General features: G+C 41.4%; 1 protein-coding gene and 1 long non-coding RNA gene across 5 annotated transcripts in view; one reads left to right on the top strand and one right to left on the bottom strand.

The window, feature by feature from the left end:
* Window positions 1-7,993: 7,993 nt before the first annotated feature.
* On the bottom strand, window positions 7,994-17,898 carry LOC149996182 (uncharacterized). Its single transcript, XR_016507420.1, has 4 exons — window positions 17,800-17,898; window positions 12,398-12,435; window positions 10,902-10,961; window positions 7,994-9,765 (listed from the first exon to the last, which is right to left on the bottom strand). It is a non-coding gene; the product is annotated as an uncharacterized LOC149996182 (long non-coding RNA).
* Window positions 17,899-19,236: 1,338 nt separating this feature from the next.
* The window catches only part of RCBTB1 (RCC1 and BTB domain containing protein 1), an 82,292-nt gene continuing 81,678 nt past the window's right edge, over window positions 19,237-19,850 (top strand). For all 4 annotated transcript variants that reach the window (XM_090258804.1, XM_090258805.1, XM_090258803.1 and 1 more), the window contains exon 1: window positions 19,237-19,342. The gene's annotated coding sequence lies outside the window, so the exon portion shown is untranslated. The remainder of the gene's footprint in view (window positions 19,343-19,850) is intronic.

Below are 19,850 nucleotides of genomic sequence, written 5' to 3'. Positions count from 1 at the left end.
TCCCACAATTATATCCCTCCCCGTTGTCCATGTCCATGAGTCACACACACGTTCCCTGACTGGACCCTTCCCTTACTTATCCCCTTTCTCTCCCTCCCCCCTCCCCCCTACTGACTACTATTCTAGTCTTTGCCTATTTAGTTCGTTTGTTTGTGTTGCTCTTTAGTTTCCTGTATTAGGTGATATCATATGGTATTTCACTTTCTTTGCCTGGCTTATTTCACTAAGCATAATTCTCTCTAGTTCCATCCATGTTGTCGCAAATGGCAGGAGTTCCTTCTTTCTTTCTGCTACATAGTATTCCATTGTGTAGATGTACCACCGTTTTTTGATCCACTCATCTACAGATGGGCACTTAGGCTGTTTCCAGCACTTAGCTATTGTAAACAAGGCTGCTATGAACATAGGGGTGCATAGGTTTTTTTGAATTAGTGTTTTCGGATTTTTCGGGTATAATCCTGGCAGTGGAATCGCTGGTTCAAAAGGCAGTTCCATTTTTAGTTTTTTGAGGTAATTCCATACTGTTTTCCATAGTGGCTGCACCAGTCTGCATTCCCACCAACAGTGCAGCAGGGTTCCTGTTTCTCCACATCCTCGCCAGCATTTGTTGTTCGTCGATTTGTTGATAATGGCCGTTCTGACAGGTGTAAAGTGGTATCTCATTGTGGTTTTTACTTGCATCTCTCTGATGGCCAATGATGTTGAGCATTTTTTCATGTGCCTATGGACCTTCTGTATGTCCTCTTCGGAGAAGTGTTTGCTCAGGTCCTTTGCCCATTTTTTAATTGGGTTGTTTGTTTTCTTGGTGTTGAGTCGTATAAGCTCTTTATATATTTTGGAGATCAGTCCCCTGTCTGTGATGTCATTGGCAAATATGTTTTCCCATATGGTTGGTTTCCTTTTCATCTTGCTGATGTTTTCTTTTGCTGAGCAGAAACTTTTTAGTTTGATGTAGTCCCATTTGTTTATTTTTTCCTTTATTTCTCTTGCCTTAGGAGATGTATCCGTGAAGATATTGTTATGTAGGATATCTGAAATTTTCCTGCCTACGTTTTCCTCTAGGACTTTTATGGTGTCACAGCTTACATTTAAGTCTTTAATCCATCTTGAGTTTATTCTCGTGTGTGGTGTAAGTTGGTGGTCTAGTTTCATTTTTTTGCACATCCCTGTCCAGTTCTCCCAGCACCATTTGTTAAAGAGGCCCTTCTCACTCCATTTTATGTTCCTACGTCCTTTGTCAAAGATTAGTTGACCATAGAGGCCTGGGTTTATTTCTGGGCTTTCAATTCTGTTCCACTGATCTATATGTCTGCTCTTATGCCAGTATCAGACTGTTTTGATCACAGTGGCTTTGTAGTATTGTTTGATGTCTGGTATCGTGATTCCTCCTGCTGTGTTCTTCTGTTTCAAGATTGCTTTTGCTATTCGGGGTCTTTTTTGGTTCCATATGAATTTTTGGAGGATTTGTTCTAGTTCAGTGAAATGTCATTGGTATTTTAATAGGGATTGCATTGAATCTGTAAATTGCTTTGGGTAGTATGGCCATTTTGATGATGTTGATTCTTCTCATCCAAGAACATGGTATTTGCTTCCATTTATTTGTATCTTCCTTAATTTCTTTCTTCAATGTTGCATGATTTTCAGTGTACAGGTCTTTCATCTCTTTGGTTAAGTTTATTCCTAGGTACTTTATTTTTCTTGTTGCTATAGTAAATGGTATTTTCTTTTTTGCCTCTGTCTCTGATATTTTATTGTTGGTGTACAGAAATGCCTTAGATTTCTGTATATTTATTTTGTACCCTGCTATTTTGCCAAATTCACTTATTATATATCAAGTAGTCTTTTAGTGGAACTTATAGGGTTTTCTAGGTATACTATCATGTCGTCTGCAAATAGTTATAGTTTTACTTCTTCTTTCCCAATTTGGATGCCTTTTATTTCTTTGTCTTGTCTGATTGCTGTGGCTAGGACTTTCAACACTATGTTGAATAGAAGTGGGGAGAGTGGACAGCCTTGTGTAGTTCCTGCTTTCGGGGGGAATGCTTTCAGTTTTTGTCCATGGAGTATGATGTTGGCTTCAGGCTTCTCATATATAGCCTTAATTATGTTAAGGTATGCTCCCTCTATTCCCATTTTGCTGAGTGTTTTCATCATAAATGGGTGTTGTACTTTATTAAATGCTTTTTCTGCATCTATAGATATGACCATGTGATTTTTGTCTTTCATTTTGTTTAGGTGATGTATTATATTTATTGATTTGCGAATATTAAACCATTCTTACATCCCTGGGATGAATCCCACTTGATCATGGTGTATGATCTTTTTGATGTATTGTTGGATCCTGTTTGCCAAAATTTTATTGAGGATTTTAGCATCTATGTTCATCAGTGATATTGGCCTGTAGTTTTCTTTCTTTGCTGTATCTTGACCTGGTTTTGGGATTAGGGTAATACTGGCTTCATAGAGTTTGGGATTTTTCCCTCTTCTTGGATTTTTTGGAATAGTTTGAGGAGGGTAGGAGTTAGTTCTTCCCTAAATGTTTTGTAAAATTTGCCTGTGAAGCCATCCGGTCCAGGGCTTTTGTGTGCAGGGAGATTTTGGATTACTGTTTCAATTTCCTTCTTTGTTATTGGTCTGTTGAGACTTTCTACTTCTTCTTGATTCAGTTTTGGAAGTTTATATGTTTCTAGAAATCAGTCCATTTCTACTAGGTTGTCAAATTTCTTGTCATATAGTTCTTTGTAGTAATTTCTTATAATTGTTCCTATTTCTGAGGTATCAGTCGTGATTTCTCCTCTTTCATTTCTGATTTTGTTTATTTGGGTCTTCTCTCTTTTTTTCTTGATGAGCCTGGCTAGAGGCTTGTCGATTTTGTTTATTTTTTCGAAGAACCAGCTCCTAGTTTTGTTGATCTTTTGGATTGTTTGCTTAGTCTCTATGTCACTTAGTTCTGTTCTGATCTTGATGATTTCGTTCCTTCTTCTTGCCCTAGGCTTTGTTTGTTGTTGTTGTTCTAGTTCTTGTAGCTTTATGGTTAGGTTTTTTATTTGAGATTCTTCTATCCTTTTCAGATATGCCTGTATTGCTATGAACTTCCCTCTCAGGACTGCTTTTGCTGTGTGCCACAGGTTTTGGGCTGTTGTGTGCTCAGTATCATTAGTTTCTAGAAATTTCCTGATTTCTTCTTGATGTCATTGTTAACCCATTCATTATTTAATAGCATGTTATTCAATCTCCATGAGTTTGGGTGTCTTTGACTTTTTTCTCTGAAGTTGATTTCTAGTTTCAAGGCATTGTGATCTGAAAAGATGCTTGATATGATTTCAATTTTCTTGAATTTGTTTAGGCTTCTTTTGTGTCCTATCATGTGGTCTATCTTTGAAAATGTCCCATGTGCATTTGAAAAGAATGTATATTTTGCTTCTTTCGGGTGGAAAGTTCTATATATATCAGTTAGACCCATGTGGTTTAGTGTGTTGTTCAATGCCTGTATATCCTTGGTGTTTCTTTGCTTGGATGATCTGTCTATTGTTGATAATGGAGTGTTCAAGTCCCCTACGATGAGTGTGCTGTTGTTGATATCCTTTTTGTGGTCTTCTAGTATTTGCTTTATGTATTTGGGTGCTCCTATGTTGGGTGCATATATGTTTATCAAAGCCATATCTTCTCGATGGATTGTTCCTTTAAGTATTATGAAATGTCCTTCTTTGTCTCTTTCTATTGCCCTTGCTTTGAAATCCGTTTTGTCTGATATGAGGACTGCTACCCTGGCTTTTTTTTCCGGTCCGTTTGCTTGGAATATTTTTTTATATCCCTTTACTTTCAGTCTGTGTAAATCTTTCGTTTTCAGGTGTGTTTCTTTAGACAGCAAATATCCACATATTTCTTAACCATTCCGTTACCCTATGTCTTTTAATTGGAGCATTTAACCCATTTACATTTAAGGTTATTATTGACATGTATTTATTCATTGCCCTTTGTACCTCTGTTCCTCTCCTTTCTTGTTCTTTTCTTCTTTTTTCTTAGAACACTCCCTTTAGCATCTCTTGCAATGCTGGTTTGGTGGAGATGTATTCTTTCAGTCTTCCTTTGTCTGAGAAACTCCTTATTTCACCTTCTATTTTGAACGAGAGCCTTGCTGGGTAGAGTATTCTTGGTTGTAGGTCTTTGTTTTTCATTGCTTGAAATACTTTTGACCATTCCCTTCTGGCTTGTAATGTTTCTGTTGAGAAATCAGTTGATAGCCTTATCGGAGCTCCCTTGTATATTATTTGCTGTTTTTCTCTTGCTGCTTTTAGAATTCTCTCTTTGTCTTGAAATGTTGCCATTTTAATTATGATGTGCCTTGGAGTGGGTTTTTGGGGGTTCCTCTTCATTGGAACTCTCTGTGCTTCCTGAACTTGTATAACTTTTTCTCTCATCAGGTTCGGAAAATTTTCTGTCACTATTTCTCCTATCAGTCTTTCAATTCCATGGTCCTTTTCTTCTCCCTCTCTAATTCCTATGATCCTGATATTGTTTCTTCTCATGCTATCCTGCAATTCCCTTACATCTTGTTCATATTTTTTCAATCTTTTTTCATTTTGCTGTATTGTCTGGGAGTTTTTCTCTACATTATCTTCTAACTCACTAATCCGATCCTCTGCTTCATTTAGTCTGCTTTTGACTGATTCTACTGTGTTTTTCAGTTCAGAGATTGCATTCTTAAGTTCTTCCTGGTTCTTGTTAACAGTTTCTATGTCTTTTTTTATGCTGATGTAGTTCTCTGTAAGTTCCCTGTAATTTTCTTGGAGCTGCTGGTAACTTCCTTGGAGGTTGTCATAGTTGATTTTAAGGATGTCAAGTATATTGAGCTTCTTTACCACCATTGTTTTGAATTCCATGTCTGACATTTGGGCTATGTCTATTTCATCTATCTCTCTTTCTGAGGATTCCTCTTTTCTCTTCATTGAGGGGTTATTTTTGCGTCTTACCATGTTGGATTCTTTTTGTTTTTATTTATTTGTTTTTTGAGGGCGTGGTCTGCTTTGACTTCCCTCCTTTGTGGTGTGAGATTCTTTATCAGAGATCTGGGGGTTTCAGTGGTGCAGTCTCTTTGATATCCTGAGCCTGATGTTCTTGAGTTACCCTCTATGTTGTTTGTTTATGCTGTTTGGTTATATTTCAGATGTTCTTTGGTAGGATCTTCCTTCTGGCTAGTTGGTTGAGAGTCACTCTATCCACTTTGTCTTGAGTTCTTTTGTGGATATGCTGTTAAAAACATAAACACACAGCCCAGACAGGAGACCCACACCCTCAAAAAGTATCCCCCACTCTCTATCCCGCTATTGTCAGCCAACGAGCCCGTATTAATATAAATGTAAAGAGATTAGAGCTTTTATACTATAAGAAGAATAGATAAGAGTTGTTTTGGGGGAGGAAAAGTATAATTTTTGATAGGGGGGTGATAGATTAATAATAGTTGAGACTGTGCAAGCCAGTAGGTAATATTTACATTGTATGTTAATAAAAATAGAAGAAAAGGATGGAAAAATGCATAATATAGTAAGAAAGTGGGATTGTATTGTATTGGGTTTATATAGTAATTATATTCTATTATTTAGAGTGATAGGGGGGCTAAACTAGACACACAAACAAATAAACAATGATTAAAGAGAAAGGATGAGAAGGAGAGGTTATATGCAACCCGTTAGAGATAAAGTTTGTTTTTCTTTTTGGGAGGGGAGGAGAAAAAAAACCCCAAATAAAACCGAAGAAAAGAGAAGAAAGAAAGAAAGAAAGAAAGAAAGAAAGAAAGAAAGAAAGAAAGAAAGAAAGAAGAAAGAAGAGAGAAAAAAAATTGAAAAAGAAAAACAACCCCCCCAAAAAACCCAAGAAAAGAGAAGAAAGAAAAGAATAAAGAAAGAAAGAAAAGAAAGAATAAAGAAGAAAGAAAGAAAGAAGAAAGAGAGAAAAAAAATTGAAAAAAAAAAAAAAGCTATGTTTTTACTCCGTTTTAGCCTTGGTGTGTCGCCTTCTTTTTCTGTGTCCGCAGCTGGTCTAGTGTGGCGGTTCAGAGGTTCTTGTTTCTTGCAGCAATGGTGTGCGCCCGCGGCGGCCGAGAGCTTGCCCCACGTTTGGCGCCTATTGTTGCCGGGCCGAGGTGGTTCCGCGTTCCCACCGAGGTCTCCCTGCGTGCGACCCCGCACTCACGCGGGCAGCCCGAGAACTTGCCCTGCGATTGGCACCTATTGTTCCCGGGCTGAGGTGTTTTCGCGCTCGCGTGCCTGTGCCCTTAGTCCCGCTGAGCCGAGCTCTGGGAGTTGGTCTCTCGCCTCTTAGGGTGGGGCCGCGGACACTTGTGCTCAGTGGAAGTGAGCGTCTGTGAGGCGCTGCCGCCCGCTGTTCTGGCGCCACAGCAGCCCGCCTTCCCTCACCTGTCTGGGCGGGCACGAACAGAGCCTGAGCTAGTGGTCTGCTTTCCTGCCTGGGGCCCGGCGTCCATAGGAGCTGTCTAGGGGTATCTGCGCACGGTCCTCTGCGTGTTCAGTGGGCCCTCCTGTACCCGTTGGGGCACTGATCTTATGTCCATTGGGGAGTGTTCGAGGGACGCCTGGACTCACAGCCCCGCGCACTTGGGCCAGTGAGTGAGAGCACTTCCCTATGCGCGCCCCGGGACCCAAGGGTAGGGTTGCGGAGTGGATGAGCACGCCACTGTGCCTGCGCTCCTCAAGAACGGCCTACCACCCCCAAACTTTCCTTCCCTCTCCACCGTCCACTAGAGAAAAATATAAAGGAGAATTATGTTCTCACTTGCCCGGCAGCACGCTGTCTCCTGTCCTTCAGCGCCAATGCCACTTGGTCGAGTCCCGTCTCTGCCATCGGGCAGAGATCCGCTCTCCTCCCGACTCCTCTCCAGGGTAGCTCAGTTTCTTATACCAGCTTTCTTCACCTCTCTTCTGTAACTTCTCTTGGCAGCTTCCTTCCTTTTAGTGTTTCTTGCTACTCACACTGACTGACAACATGGTCAGAGCCTTGTTTAGAGGACCTGAATATGTAAGCTTCTAATACTATTGCCAGGCTTTGTTTAGGCTATGGAACTTACTTTCAAAGAAAGCAGGGGCTCCCTCAATTTATCTTTATTTTTTGTTAAAGATTGATTTAATTTATTCATGTGTTCATTCATTCATTCATTCATTTATTTTTTAGAGAGGGGAAGTTAAGGAGAAAGAGAGGGAGAGAAACATTAATATGTGGTAGCTTCTCATGCGCACCCAACTGGGAACCTGGCCTTTAACCCAGGCATGTGCCCTGACTCAGAATCAAACCAGCAACCCTTTGGTTCACAGGCCAGCACTCAACCTACTGAGCAACACCAGCCAGGGCTCTGTTGTCATTTTAATGTTCATAGTTTTGATCTTCTTTTTCTTAAATAAATCCCTTTAACATTGCATATAATAATAACTTGGTGATGATGAACTCCTTTAGTTTTACCTTGTCTGGGAAGCACTTCGTCTGTCCTTCCATTCTAAATGATAGCGTTGCTGGATAGAGTAGTCTTGGTTGTAGATTCTTGCTTTTCATCACATTGAATACTTGTTGCCAGTCCCTTCTTGCCTGCAAAGTTTCTTTTGAGAAATCAGATGATAGTCTTATAGGCACCCCTTTGTAGGGAACTCTCTGCTTTCCTCCTGCTGCTTTTAAGATTCTCTCTTTATCTTGAACCTTTGGCATTTTAATTATGATGTGTCTTGGTGTGGTCCTCTTTGGGTCTAGCTTGTTTGGGACTCTCTGTGCTTCCTGGACTTGTATGTCTATTTTCTTCACCTAATTTGGGAAGTTTTCCTCCATTGTTTTTTCACATAAGTTTTCAATTTCTTGCTCTTCCTTTTCTCCTTCTGGCACCTCTATTGTTACAGAACCCCTGGGCTGCTTCAATTGAAAACAAACCCTCAGGCTCTTTAGTTAGGGGTCCGATTGCCCGCCGCCAGAATTACAACTCTTAATACTTCAGTCGAGTGAAAAGAAAATTGTTTATTTAACAGTTACACATATCCTTGCCTCCCCCCTACCAAACCTAGCCAGTTTTAGGAAGGTCAGAAACACCGCTTCCTTACTTCCCAAACACAGTTCAGCTTTACCAGCAGCTGGCAATCATTCAATCTGATTGGGGAGGTCCTTTCTGTGCTGTGGTGCCCTTCAGCTCTCAATACAAAACCGCCAGGATTCTCAGCCTCCTTGCAAACTGTCTTCTTTCTATAAACCGCATGGATCTCCTCTCCTTCTCCAGAGCACCCCTATGAACACCTGCCAGTGAGGGAGACAGCCCCAGAGCGCACCGCCCCCAAAGTGTTTGCAGCTGCCTATATATCCCTCACTGCGTCCTCTGATGCAGTGGGTGTTGCCAACAGTTCTGACCATTCACAGAACCCCACGTAGGCTCTGTGTGCTTTCCATACTGTCCCCTGGTTCAAGACTCCTCCCATCCACCTGAGGCCTTGGAAGCATCCAAGCAATTTTGCATATTGAAAGACACCAGCCACCAGCCTCAGGCGTGTGGAGGCATTCTGAAAGCTGCTTCCTTCTCTCCATCCCCCAGCCACAAACTCCGGGGATTTTTGGACTCCCCTGTTTCTGTAACACTATGGTTCCGATATTGGCACATTTAAAGTTGTCCCAGAGGTTCCTATGTCTCTCCTCATTTTTTTCAATTCTTGTTTCCTCATTCTGTACTGATTGACTGTTTTTTCTTCCTTATATTCCAAATAATTGATTTTAACCCCGGTTTCCTTCCCTTCACCATTGGTTTTATGTGAATTTTCCTTTGTTTCATTTAGCATAGCCTTCACTTCTTCCATTATGCATTTGCCATACTTAAGCATATCTGTCAAGCCTATGAGCATCTTTATCACCAGTGTTCTGAACTCTGCATCTATTAGGTTGGCTATTTCCTCATTGCTTAGTTCTCCCATTGGAACTTTGATCCATTCCCTCTTTTGGGCCATACTTCTCTGTCTCCTTATCTTGACAGGCTCCTGTGTTTGTTTGCCTATGTGTCTTAGGTAGAGCTGTTGCACCTGTTACATTGTAAGAGGCAGAGCCTTAGGTATTTGTCAGCACAGGGTGACCCGTTTCACCACGTTGTGGTGCTGTGTGTGTGGGGAGGGGCCTGAGAGGGAACAATGCTGCTTGGTCAGCACTCACCCTTTTTCCAGGCACTTCTCCCACTTCTTTAAGGGACTGGTGCCTCTCTAGCTATTGTCCTGGTCATCGTTCCCAGAGTGGGTGGGTCTGCGGACTTCCTAGGATACTGGGGGCCCTTTAAACAAGCAGACTCTGCTGAGAAACTGGTAGTTTCTGCCTCTGTCCCAACCCCCACTGGATTGCACAGTCAGAAGCAATGAAGCTTTATTGTCCCTGGTGCTGCAATCTTGTTTCGTGCTGGGAGTGTTCCCCAGGTGTCCCTCCTGACTTTTTAAAATGTTTGACTGTGCTTTCTGCCAGCCTGTGGCTACCGCCGCTGCTGCTGTCACCACACCGCATCCTTTTCACCTCTCCTACATGTCTGGATGAGTATTTATTCTTTATATCTTTGTTGGACTTCCATGCAGGTCAATTTTCTGGAACTTCTAGTTGTCTCTAATTTTGAGGTAGTTGTAGTCCTTCTTAGTTGTGGAGGGAGATGCAGCATGTCTGTCAGGCCTCCATCTTGGCCAGAAGTCTGAATGGGTTACTTTTCCTCCAGTTTCATGAGTTCCACAACTTCTGAAGCCAGTGTTTAGCTTACTAAAAGAGGAAAAGAAAATGTATGCATATTTTTTAAAATACCAAGTATTTCATAGAAAAACTGAATGCTGCTGTAAATGCTTCTTAAATCTCCTCCTAATGAACGAAACTAGGAAGATTTCAGGTGACAGGGGTGGGATTTGTTGTATGATAAACATATGTAGTTTTAGTATTTCCAAATTGAAAACCAGTGGTTGCAGCACTTTTAAAGATGACTGGCTACAATTGTTTTCCTTCATAATAAATTTATGATTACTCAATAACATGGACTTGCTCCTGGAGGTAGTTAACAATTTTGAAATATTAGTCTTGCCAAGGTTCTAATGATTCAAACCTGTACTACTGAATATTAAGGACAGACTAAGCTCTCTGGTGCAAATACCTTGAAGGAGTAATTTCTAACTATACAAAGAGGTAACTGGGCTGTACATGTTGTATTCTGTGTCACCTCCCTCATATTGGCATTTGATATTTTGACTTATATGAAACTTCTAAAGCAAAATCAAAGCTGTTCTTGTGGAAATGTCATGTCTGTAGGATACTGAATCTCATTTGAATAGTACCAAAGCTTTACCACATGGTAGAGAACACACTCTATTAAAATGTTAAATTGTCTTCAGGATGGCATGAAAATAACAAAGGTTAATGCTTCTCGGGGCACAATCTTCAGAGGGCTTGCCAAGTGTGTAAATAATTAATTGGTGACTTCATCGAAAATCTGCATTTTTCAGTTTTAGCTCTGGATTACTTCAGTTCACCTTTGTGAAGGTTTTATCTGTGTAGAGTTGTTTTAACCTATCAGGGTTTTGTTTTGTTTTTCATTATATTATAGTAAAATTCTAGTAAAAGAAAAGAGATATGCTAATATTGAGTGGATTGGTATTGGTTTGGCATCCTTTAGTGAAGTTTTCTGAACATTGAGTTGTTAGATGATAAATCCTGAACGCGGAGCCCTTGAATTCTAAAATCTTTACTAAAAGGCTGTTACTTGAGCCCTGCCTGGTGTGGCTCAGTTGGTTGGAGTGTTGTCCCATAACCAAAAGGTTGTGGGTTTGATTCCCAGTCAGAGAACATGCCTAGTTTGTGGGTCTGAGCCCTAGTGCAGGTGTGAACAATTCCCCACTATAGGTACCTACCTGTAGGTAGTACCAATGCTTCTCACTCACATTGATGTTTTCTTCTTTCCCTTCTTCTCTCTAAAAGCAATGAAAAAATTTCCTCAGGTGAGGGGGAAGAAAGACCATTATTTGAAAAAAACAGTATTCTCATTGCTTCTTTCCTAAAAGTTGAGGGAAAATATTAGCAGTTCAGACTTTTCATAATGAAGAGCGTGCCTTTGCCTATCTTATAATAATATGACATGGTGCTTATTTTTAGATCTGGATTTTAAAATTTGGGTAGTATAACTAGCAATAAGGAGCCACTTTTTATGAGCAACCTGTAGTTTTATAGTTCTTAATCTAAACTTAAAATTTCATATGCCTTTGGAAGAAACCACAAGCCATCAATCATATGATAGACTAGACAGTGAGTGGGTTGGCTCTCCCACAACCCTTAAGGTGTATTACAAGAGTCCCAGCCATTATCATCTTCCTACTGAGTTATTTTGAAATGGGTTTTTTTGTACATTTTGGTTGCAGTATTGGTGGTAGAATATATTATAATATGGATCATCTCTCCTTCTGTATTTATTTATTACTAGACCTCAACCACAGTCTTCTTTTCCCTCTTCTACCTCTCTTTGTCTGTAGGATATATTGTATGGGGTCATGCACTTTGTATTACTACATTGGAAATCTACAAATTTGTTCTGTACTTTTTATACTGTTGGACACTTATAATCAAAACTTTCATTAGGTTATTGAAAATTTTTAATCTTATTAGAAACAAATATTTAATGTCTTTATTTTATCTTTACCTTTGAATGCTAGTTTAACTGAATCCTGTCCCTAGGTATTCTCCTACCGAGAAGCATTGTTAAAGCATTACTGCATCCTGGACAGTAGCACTTTGTCCTCACAGAGTATCACCACCAATCTCGCACTTCATCCAAGCTTTCAACAGGCTGTTCCATTGCTTATTAGGCCAAAAGCTTCTGGGTGTTATGCCATGTGATATGTCCAATGAATTCTACAGTCATGTGGCCACTGCTAAGTCTCTTTTGCTATAATGTGGGCTCCTTGGTTGAATGCAATAAGTGGGGTGCCATGTTGGTGTATCAAATATAATATAGACCCTTGGATTGTCATGGGGGCCAAAACTATGCAGGCAGGAAAGGCAAACTCACAGAATATGTAACTATTCATGTTAAAATGAATGACTACACCATCAAGAGAGGAAGGAGTCCAATATGGTCACCTTTCCACCAAGTGGCTGTTTGGTGTCTTCAAGGGAGAGTGCAGTAATGGGTCTCAGCAATGGTTTTTGATTACTTGTTAATTTAACTATTAATCTGACAAATGTTATTAGTTAGATTAACTTGGGTGAATGGGAGATAATGCTGTTGGATCCATGGATAGCCTTCCTCCTTGCTATCATGTCTTCTATGTTTGTGAACCCATTGTACCAGTACTGGGGTGGCTTATGAAAAGCTGACTGACACCAACTGGCCAAGTCATTCTATGATACTTACATGTTTAATGTTTCTTCAGTGGTAGATGCTCTCAGGACCTGTGGAAAAAAGAGATGGAAGCAAGATTTGGCATAAAGACAAAGTGGGCTGCAGTACAGTCACAACCAGGCTTCAGCCAACCCTGTGAAAAGTTCTGAAGTTGGGCTGACTCTTTAGAGTTGTCCCTTGCTGAGGTGAGGAGTCAGGTCTTAACAATACCACATCAACCAGTCATTTGTTGCAGGCTGGCCTTAGAAGGGAAATAACTTTGGGTAAAGAAACTTTCTTTAATTAAAGAGGGTTAGCTGTCAGTGCACAACCTTCTCAGAAGCTGGGAGATTAAGTTCTTAAAGGAGACATAGGATGGTAAAGCACAGCATCCACGGAAGAGACTGTTATTATTTTATTCACCAGTACAAATACCCAAGCTTAATAATAGTTCTTAACACATGGTAGGCCTTCAAAAAACCTTCTTGAACAAACAGATTACTGAAATGTCCTGTTTTATCAGTTTGGAATATAAAGGTCTCATGTCATTCCACCCTCCAGCATTGTACTATAAAAGAGTACAAAGAACACCTGGATTCAACATTTTGCCATATTTGCTTTCTCTCTTTATAGATATGTATGTGTATATTCTTAATTTCTTTTGCTGAACAACCTGCAGACTTTATGGCACTCTGTCCTTGTAGAACATTTTCCCCACAGACTTAACTTTTTGAAGAGACAAAGGCTAGGAGGGTTCTTGTCCTCCATTCTGGATTTGTCTAATTGTTTCCTCATAGTGTCACTTCATTTGTCCCAAGTAACATCACCTTTAATATTTCAAACCAATGAGGAAAGCCCCATCTGGGGATATTCTTACTATTCCCATCACCACCCGGAGGTCATTCTGAGATGTCCTTAAGATGTATACTAACATCCAGAAGATGATCCTGCTTCATAGCCAATCCGATCAGAGTTCTTGCTCCCTGGAGGACTGGGCTGGTGGCTTCCTATTGAAACATTTTGCTCCTGGTGGTGCTGCCACATCTAAATGAATATCAAACCAAGACAGCTACTGATGAATAAAACAAGGCACTGTCAGTTCACATGGACAGTAAGGAATTATATATTTAAGCTCTTTCACCTGTCAAAGGACAAGGAAGAAATTTTAAATGGAGCATATTGGATCACTCCTACACATAAATTAGGTGACCTTATGTGGGAGTGATATAGACATTCATGAAAGATGCTGTGCTTGGAAGGGTCTCATGCCTGGTCTAAGTAGCAGGTAGGTTTGTCTCTTTATGCCACCTGTTCAGTACAGCATCTGTCTTGATGTGGGTGAAGATATAAATCAGCAGAGTAGTCTACTTTAACCAGGGCTAAGATTCTTGTTTGTTTATTAAAAGTGTTTGCATGGTGAGCAAAGAAAAATACTTCTGGTTCTTGAGGTGAGGGGAAAAAAGGAATACAAATAAAAATTCTTTTTCAATTGTTCATTACCACTTCTTTCAATATTATTTCCACATTTTATGCCCAAAGTAGATCAATAATGATTGAGGTTGTCAAATTTATTGTGACAGGTCATGTTTACTCTGTTTGATTTAGCCAATTGAAAATCAAGGTAGAATCTCCCTGTAGATAGATTCTGTACTTTATTACACATGCAAAATCCTAAAAAAGTTATGTCATTTTCAATTTTAAAAATTATATTGTTTTTGAGACTGACATAACAGATTTCCTGATTGTGTATTAAACAAAAAACAGGTAAGCAATATTAAATAATGACCTAAATGTTCCCTATTTAGATATTGTTGGGTTCTGACTTATTTCTCTTAATCTTGACCAATCCCAAGAAGAGGGAAGGAACAGAGAAGAAAAGTAAAATAATCTCAGTGCTTCCAGCTGTTTCTCTCAGAAGAAATAATATTCAAGTCTATGAAGAAGTAACTGTAATCTCTTACTTTTGCTTGCCCAATATCAAGAACATTGCAGTGGCCTATGCAGAGCAAGTGTCCACTTAAGGGACTTTCAGATTTTCTTAGCAAAGAAAATTGTGTAAGAGGTGCATTTGATCAGGAGTTAGATAGTCCAACTGAAGGAAGTAGGGCTTTATTGGCTGACCCACAGCAGCCTGAATGGATACCCATAGAAGAGCAGTGGAGAAAAAGGGAGCAAAAGCAAGACAATGTTCTAATTTTCCATTTACTGAGAATTAATTTTTGAAATGTAATTCCAAAGCCTCCAAGAGTGATTAGAATTGTTCTCCTATGTTGCATTCCAACTTAAACCTTACATTAATGGTATTTCATTAGGTTCCTAGCAGATACCTTTTACCAGTATAGTCATCTATTAGTGTGAACATTAAGAGGAGTGGTCTTCCCCCATCTCAGGAGGTAGAGCCCTGTTTCTTCTTTAAAGTACTACTTGTAAATTGAGTTATTTTGCTCTGTAGAAAAAAATTAGAGTGCTCTCAAAATTTTTTTTTTTGGGGGGGGAACAAGTAATTTTGCTATTTTTAGATAACAATTATAGAGAGTTTTTGGAACTGGAAAAAAAAAAAGGTGAAAAATCACCTAACATGAGTCCGCAGGCTAATTTTAGGAGAACCTGATTTGTCTGATGGAAAGTTAGTCCAATAAGTAATACTAATAGATATGTCATTCTTTCAAGTGTATCAACCTTAACTAATTAGGTTTTCTTTGTCCCAGAGGTAAGGGAGTACACTTAAGTCCAGTCATACAAAGTTACTTGCTTTTCTGAAAGAAATAACACTGATTCGTGTCTCCCCACCTTTGAACATACTGCTCTCTTTCCTGGAAGGTCTTTCCCTCCCTTCTTAATCTACCTACTACTTATCTTCTATCAACTATTTGATGACTCAAACCCCAACCCCTCATTTTTTTCCTCCACAAACATGTTTTACAGAAGTTCTGTTGACCAGGTTGTAGCCTAAAGAAATGGACTTCAGTTTCTTTGAGCAAAGTAACCCTTTTATTTTTATTTCTTATTTTTTAATTTTTGTATGTTTTATTGATTATGCTGTTACAGTTGTCCCAATTTCTTTTCCCTTTGCTCCCCTCCTCCCAGCAACCCCCTTTCTTCCAGGAGTCCCCCACCCTTAGTCCATGTCCATGGGTTGTGCATAAAACTCTTCTCAACATCCCCCTGTCTATTCCCGACCCTCCTACCATGCTTCTTAATTCCTGCACCATTTCCCTCCCTCTACCCCTTCCCCCTCCCAGCAGCCTTCCCCCACATGCTCCCCGTGTCTATGATTCTGTTCCCACTCTTGTTGTCTGCTTAGTTTACCTTTGTTCCATTTCCTAGCTTCTGTTGTTGATAGTTGTGATACTGTTTTCATTTTAATGTTTATATTTTTTGATATCCTTTTTCTTAAATAAGTCCCTTTAACATTTCCTATAATAATGGCTTGGTGATGATGAACTCCTTCAGCTTTACTTTGTCTGGGAAGCACTTTATCTGCCCTTCCATTCTGAATGATATCTTTGCTGGATAGAGTAGTCTTAGTTGTAGGGCCTTGCTTTTCGTCACTCTGAATACTTCCTGCCAGTCCCTTCTTCCCTGCAGTTTCTTTTGAGAAATCAGCTGACAGTCTTATAGGTACTCCTTTGTAATTCTCCTCTTCTCTCTTGCTGCTTTTAAGATTCTCTCTTTATTCCTAACTTTTGGCATTTTGATTATGATGTGTCTTGGTGTGGTCCTCCCTGGGTCTAGTTTGCTTGGGACTCTGTGCTTCCTGGACCCATATGTCCATTTCCTTCCCCAAATTAGGGAAGTTTTCCTGCATTATTTTTTCACATAAGTTTTCAATTTCTTGCTCTCCCTCTTCACCTTCTGGCAACCCTATAATTCAGATGTTGGTATGTTTATAGCTGTCCCAGAGGTTTCTAAGCCTCTCCTCATTTTTAAAAATTCTCATTTCCTCCTTCTGTATGGGTTGACTGTTTGTTTCTTCATTATGTTCCAATTTGTTGATTTGAACCCTGGTTTCCTTTCCTTCACCAATTGTTGCATATGGATTTTCCTTCGTTTCAGCCAGGATAGCCTTCATTCTTTCCCCGTCCTGTTTAATCTTTGTTGTCAGAGTTGTGAGCATCCTAATCACCAATACCTTAAACTGTGCATCTGTTAAGTTATCTATCTCCTCATCTGTTAGGCATGTTATCTGCTCATTGCTTAGTTGTGCCACTGGGACCTTGATCTGCCCGTGCTTCTGGGTCGTACTTCTCTGTCTCCTCATTTTTCTGTGTTTGCCTCTGAGATTTGGGCAAGGGCTGTCACACCTCTTACATTATAGGGGGTGGAGCCTTAGGTATTCATTAGTGCTGGCAACCGGGTTCACTGAGTTTTGGCTCTGTATGTGGGGGAGGGATCTGAGAGGGAAAAGTGCCGGTTGCTGTAGCTTTTCCAAGCACTTCTTCCTCTTTCCGTACTAAGCAAGCTGCCTCCTTTTCGAGACTGGCAGCTTCTTCCTGCATCCCCTGTCCCCACTTGCTTTCACAGTTGGAAGTAATGAGGCTCTATTTTTCTAGGCTCTGGAACTGCAAGTTGTGTGGGCTAGCGTAGGGCTGGAATCATTTCTCAGGTTTAATCAGTTTGTCAGGGCTGCTGCTAGATGTGCCCACCCGCAGCTCTCTTGTGAGCTGCACCACCTCTAGCCATGCTACTGAGAGGCACTGCCCCCACAGCCACCACCCCCACAGCCACTACTTCTCTCCTCTTTCTCTTGGTCCGGGCTCCACCTCTCCTGCCTTTCTAGTTAATTCTTTTTTATTTCTTGCTGAACTTCCCTGTAGTTTTGATTTTTTGGATTTTCTGTGTTTTTTTTTTTTTTTTTTTTTAGTTTTGAAGTGGCTGTACATTTTTTCTTATTTGTGAGAAGAAGCAGTGCATGTATTTACGCCTCAATCTTGGCTGGAAGTCTGCAAAGTAGCCCTTTTAAAATAAATTCACTGAAATGCTATGACTTCGGTCAAGCCACTTCTTTTAGTGGATATGGAGGGCACTGTACCAAGCCCAGAAGTTCTATTTCAAAGAGTTTATAATGCTAGGGAAGAATACAGTGATAAATAATTTACCTCTTACAGGAAATGCACAGTACATTTTTTGGCAATGCGAGATTTATATATCAGACTATGTACAGTGTTCTAGAAATCAGGGAAGAAATTACAATTGACAGTGTCTGAGTGAACCTCAGTTGCTGATGGTGCTGAATGACGGAGGAGGAAACAGGGAAGGAAGACAAGAGTAAGTGGTATTTCACCTGGATTCTGAAAGATGAGTAGGGGACTGATATGTACTTTGGGGTGATGTTAAAGATAACCAAGCCTGTTCTGGCCAGTGTTGCTCAGTTGGTTCAAGCATCATCCTATAACTGAAAGGTTGCAGGTTTGATTTCTGGTCAAGGTACATACCTGGGTTGTCGGTTCTATCCTCGGTTCATGCAGGGACTATCCCAGGTCTGGGTGCAAACAGGAGGCAACCAACGGATGTTTCTCTCTCTCCCTTCCTTTCTCTCTAAAAGCAAGGAAAAAAAATGTTCTCTAGTGAGGATTAAAATAAATAAATAAATAAATAAATAAAAGATAACCAGAGCCTGACAGTAGTTAAAACTGTAAAAACAGATTTTTATCAGAAACTATTGCAATAGGGGAAAAGAGTCAGGGTTCAATTCTCCTATTGCAATAGTTTCTGATAAAAATCTGTTTTTACAGTTTTAATTATTGTTTGTTTTCTTTAAGGAGGGAGAGAGTACTGATTCAGGACATTTAAGACAGAGGCAAAAGAATGAACAAATGCAAAAAGGAGTAAAGCTACTTAGAAAGTGAGTTGTGACCTGAAGAAAGTTGAGTAGTCAAGGAAAACAGTAATTCCAGTAGTCAGAGCCTAGAGTACTGTTGAGGAAGTGACAGAAAATGAGGAGAGGAGGCTTCTTTTAGTAGATTAGTGGAGCTATTTGGTGATACTTAGAAAATATAGTGTTTTTTGCTTTTTATTTGTGGGAGCTCAAACGGGGACAGTTTGAACAAGATTGCTTGGAAAGTTATGCCAAGAAGTTTGGACTTCATCCTGTGGAGCCAACTAGGACTTTTCTGAAAGCTGTACAGTATTTTGTGAGTGATTTGGTCTCCATAGATCACAAGCTGGAATGGAATGAAGCATCCCCTCTCCAGGCCCTAGTTTACTCATTTATATTAAGAAAAGGCTTAGGTCATTTGCCATCTTAGGTCTCTCCCAACCTTGACAGCTAGCTTCCCTGGTACCTCTGACTGCCTTTCATCACCTGGGCCCCGTGCTTCACTCCTTCCTTATCTTGGTGCAGTTGCCACCTTCTCTGTCCTCCAGTCTTACTCGGGTGCTTTTCAGTTGAGTGTGTAGATATGCAGGGGAACGTCTCTGCAGTAAAAGGAGTCTCTCCTCCTCTGAGGCCCTTCATCCTAGGCAGTACTCCGTGGGTAGCGCACTATGGGGCAGGTAAAGAAGTCGCCAGTCACTTTTCTGCCCCAGGCTGACCCTCCCCGCAGCCGAGTCATCAAGGAAGAACAGCTACAGACCACCCCTTGCGCGTCTCCGGTTCCCAGACACGCAAAAACTTGTCCGCCTCCGCAGCCACCGACGTCCACCGCGACTCTCCGCAGAGCTGGAAAGCTGGCCTTGGACCGCTCATCTGCTTCCACAGGTGCCGGGACCCGCGGGCCCACCCCCACACAGCCAGCGAACCGCCTGCAGCTTCCCCCTGGGAGCCTGCCCAGCGCGCGCAGCGTTGGGTCACGTGAGGCCGCCAGGCCACGTGACTCAGAGGGCGGGCCCTGGCGGTCAGCCTCCGCGCCTCCCTTTGGCTGGCCCTGGGCACCGAGGCTAGCTAGTGTTCCCCAGGCCCGCCAGTCCTCCGAGGTGCCGAAGCGCTCCGGGCGGCTGGGCTCGGCGTACGGCTAGCGGCAGCGGCTGGCCTCCCAGGTAACTTGCGGGTCGCGGGCTCGAGCTCGCAGGGGCGCTTTTCCCCTGCCCTTCTCTGCTCCCCAGTCCCTGCAGGCTGGGCCGGCGTGCCCGCTTGCTCGGGCCCCCTCGCTCCCTCGCTCCCCCCCCTCCCCCCTTACCTCTGGCTGCAGGTTCCGGTCCGCCGGCCCCACACCGTTAGCACCTGAAATAGCGTTTCTTCCTCACCCGGGGAGGAAAAGGGTGGGGACAGGCTAGGGAAAGTTTTCCTTGCTCCTTCTCTTTTCTGAGCTGTAGGGACGCGGTTTTGCTCCTGGCTCAAATCTGTCGCTGCTCCCGGCGTTGTTTTGCTGAGAGATACCCCTAACTCCTCCGACCCTCATCTTTCTCACTTGGCCATTCCTCAAGATCTTAGCACCTCCTTCTTCGCCTCTGCAGGAGAGAATAGTGGTGCCACAAACTATATTTTCTGTTTCCTATTCCCCTACCACACGAAACTCCACAAAAGGCTATTCACTTAATAGGCACC

The sequence above is a fragment of the Furipterus horrens genome, unplaced genomic scaffold (genome assembly GCF_987537825.1).
Source record: "Furipterus horrens unplaced genomic scaffold, mFurHor1.1.pri manual_scaffold_12, whole genome shotgun sequence".
In the NCBI taxonomy this organism is placed as follows: domain Eukaryota; kingdom Metazoa; phylum Chordata; class Mammalia; order Chiroptera; family Furipteridae; genus Furipterus; species Furipterus horrens.
The sequence above is the reverse complement of the archived record's forward strand: the minus strand, read 5'-3'. Positions and strand labels throughout refer to the sequence as shown.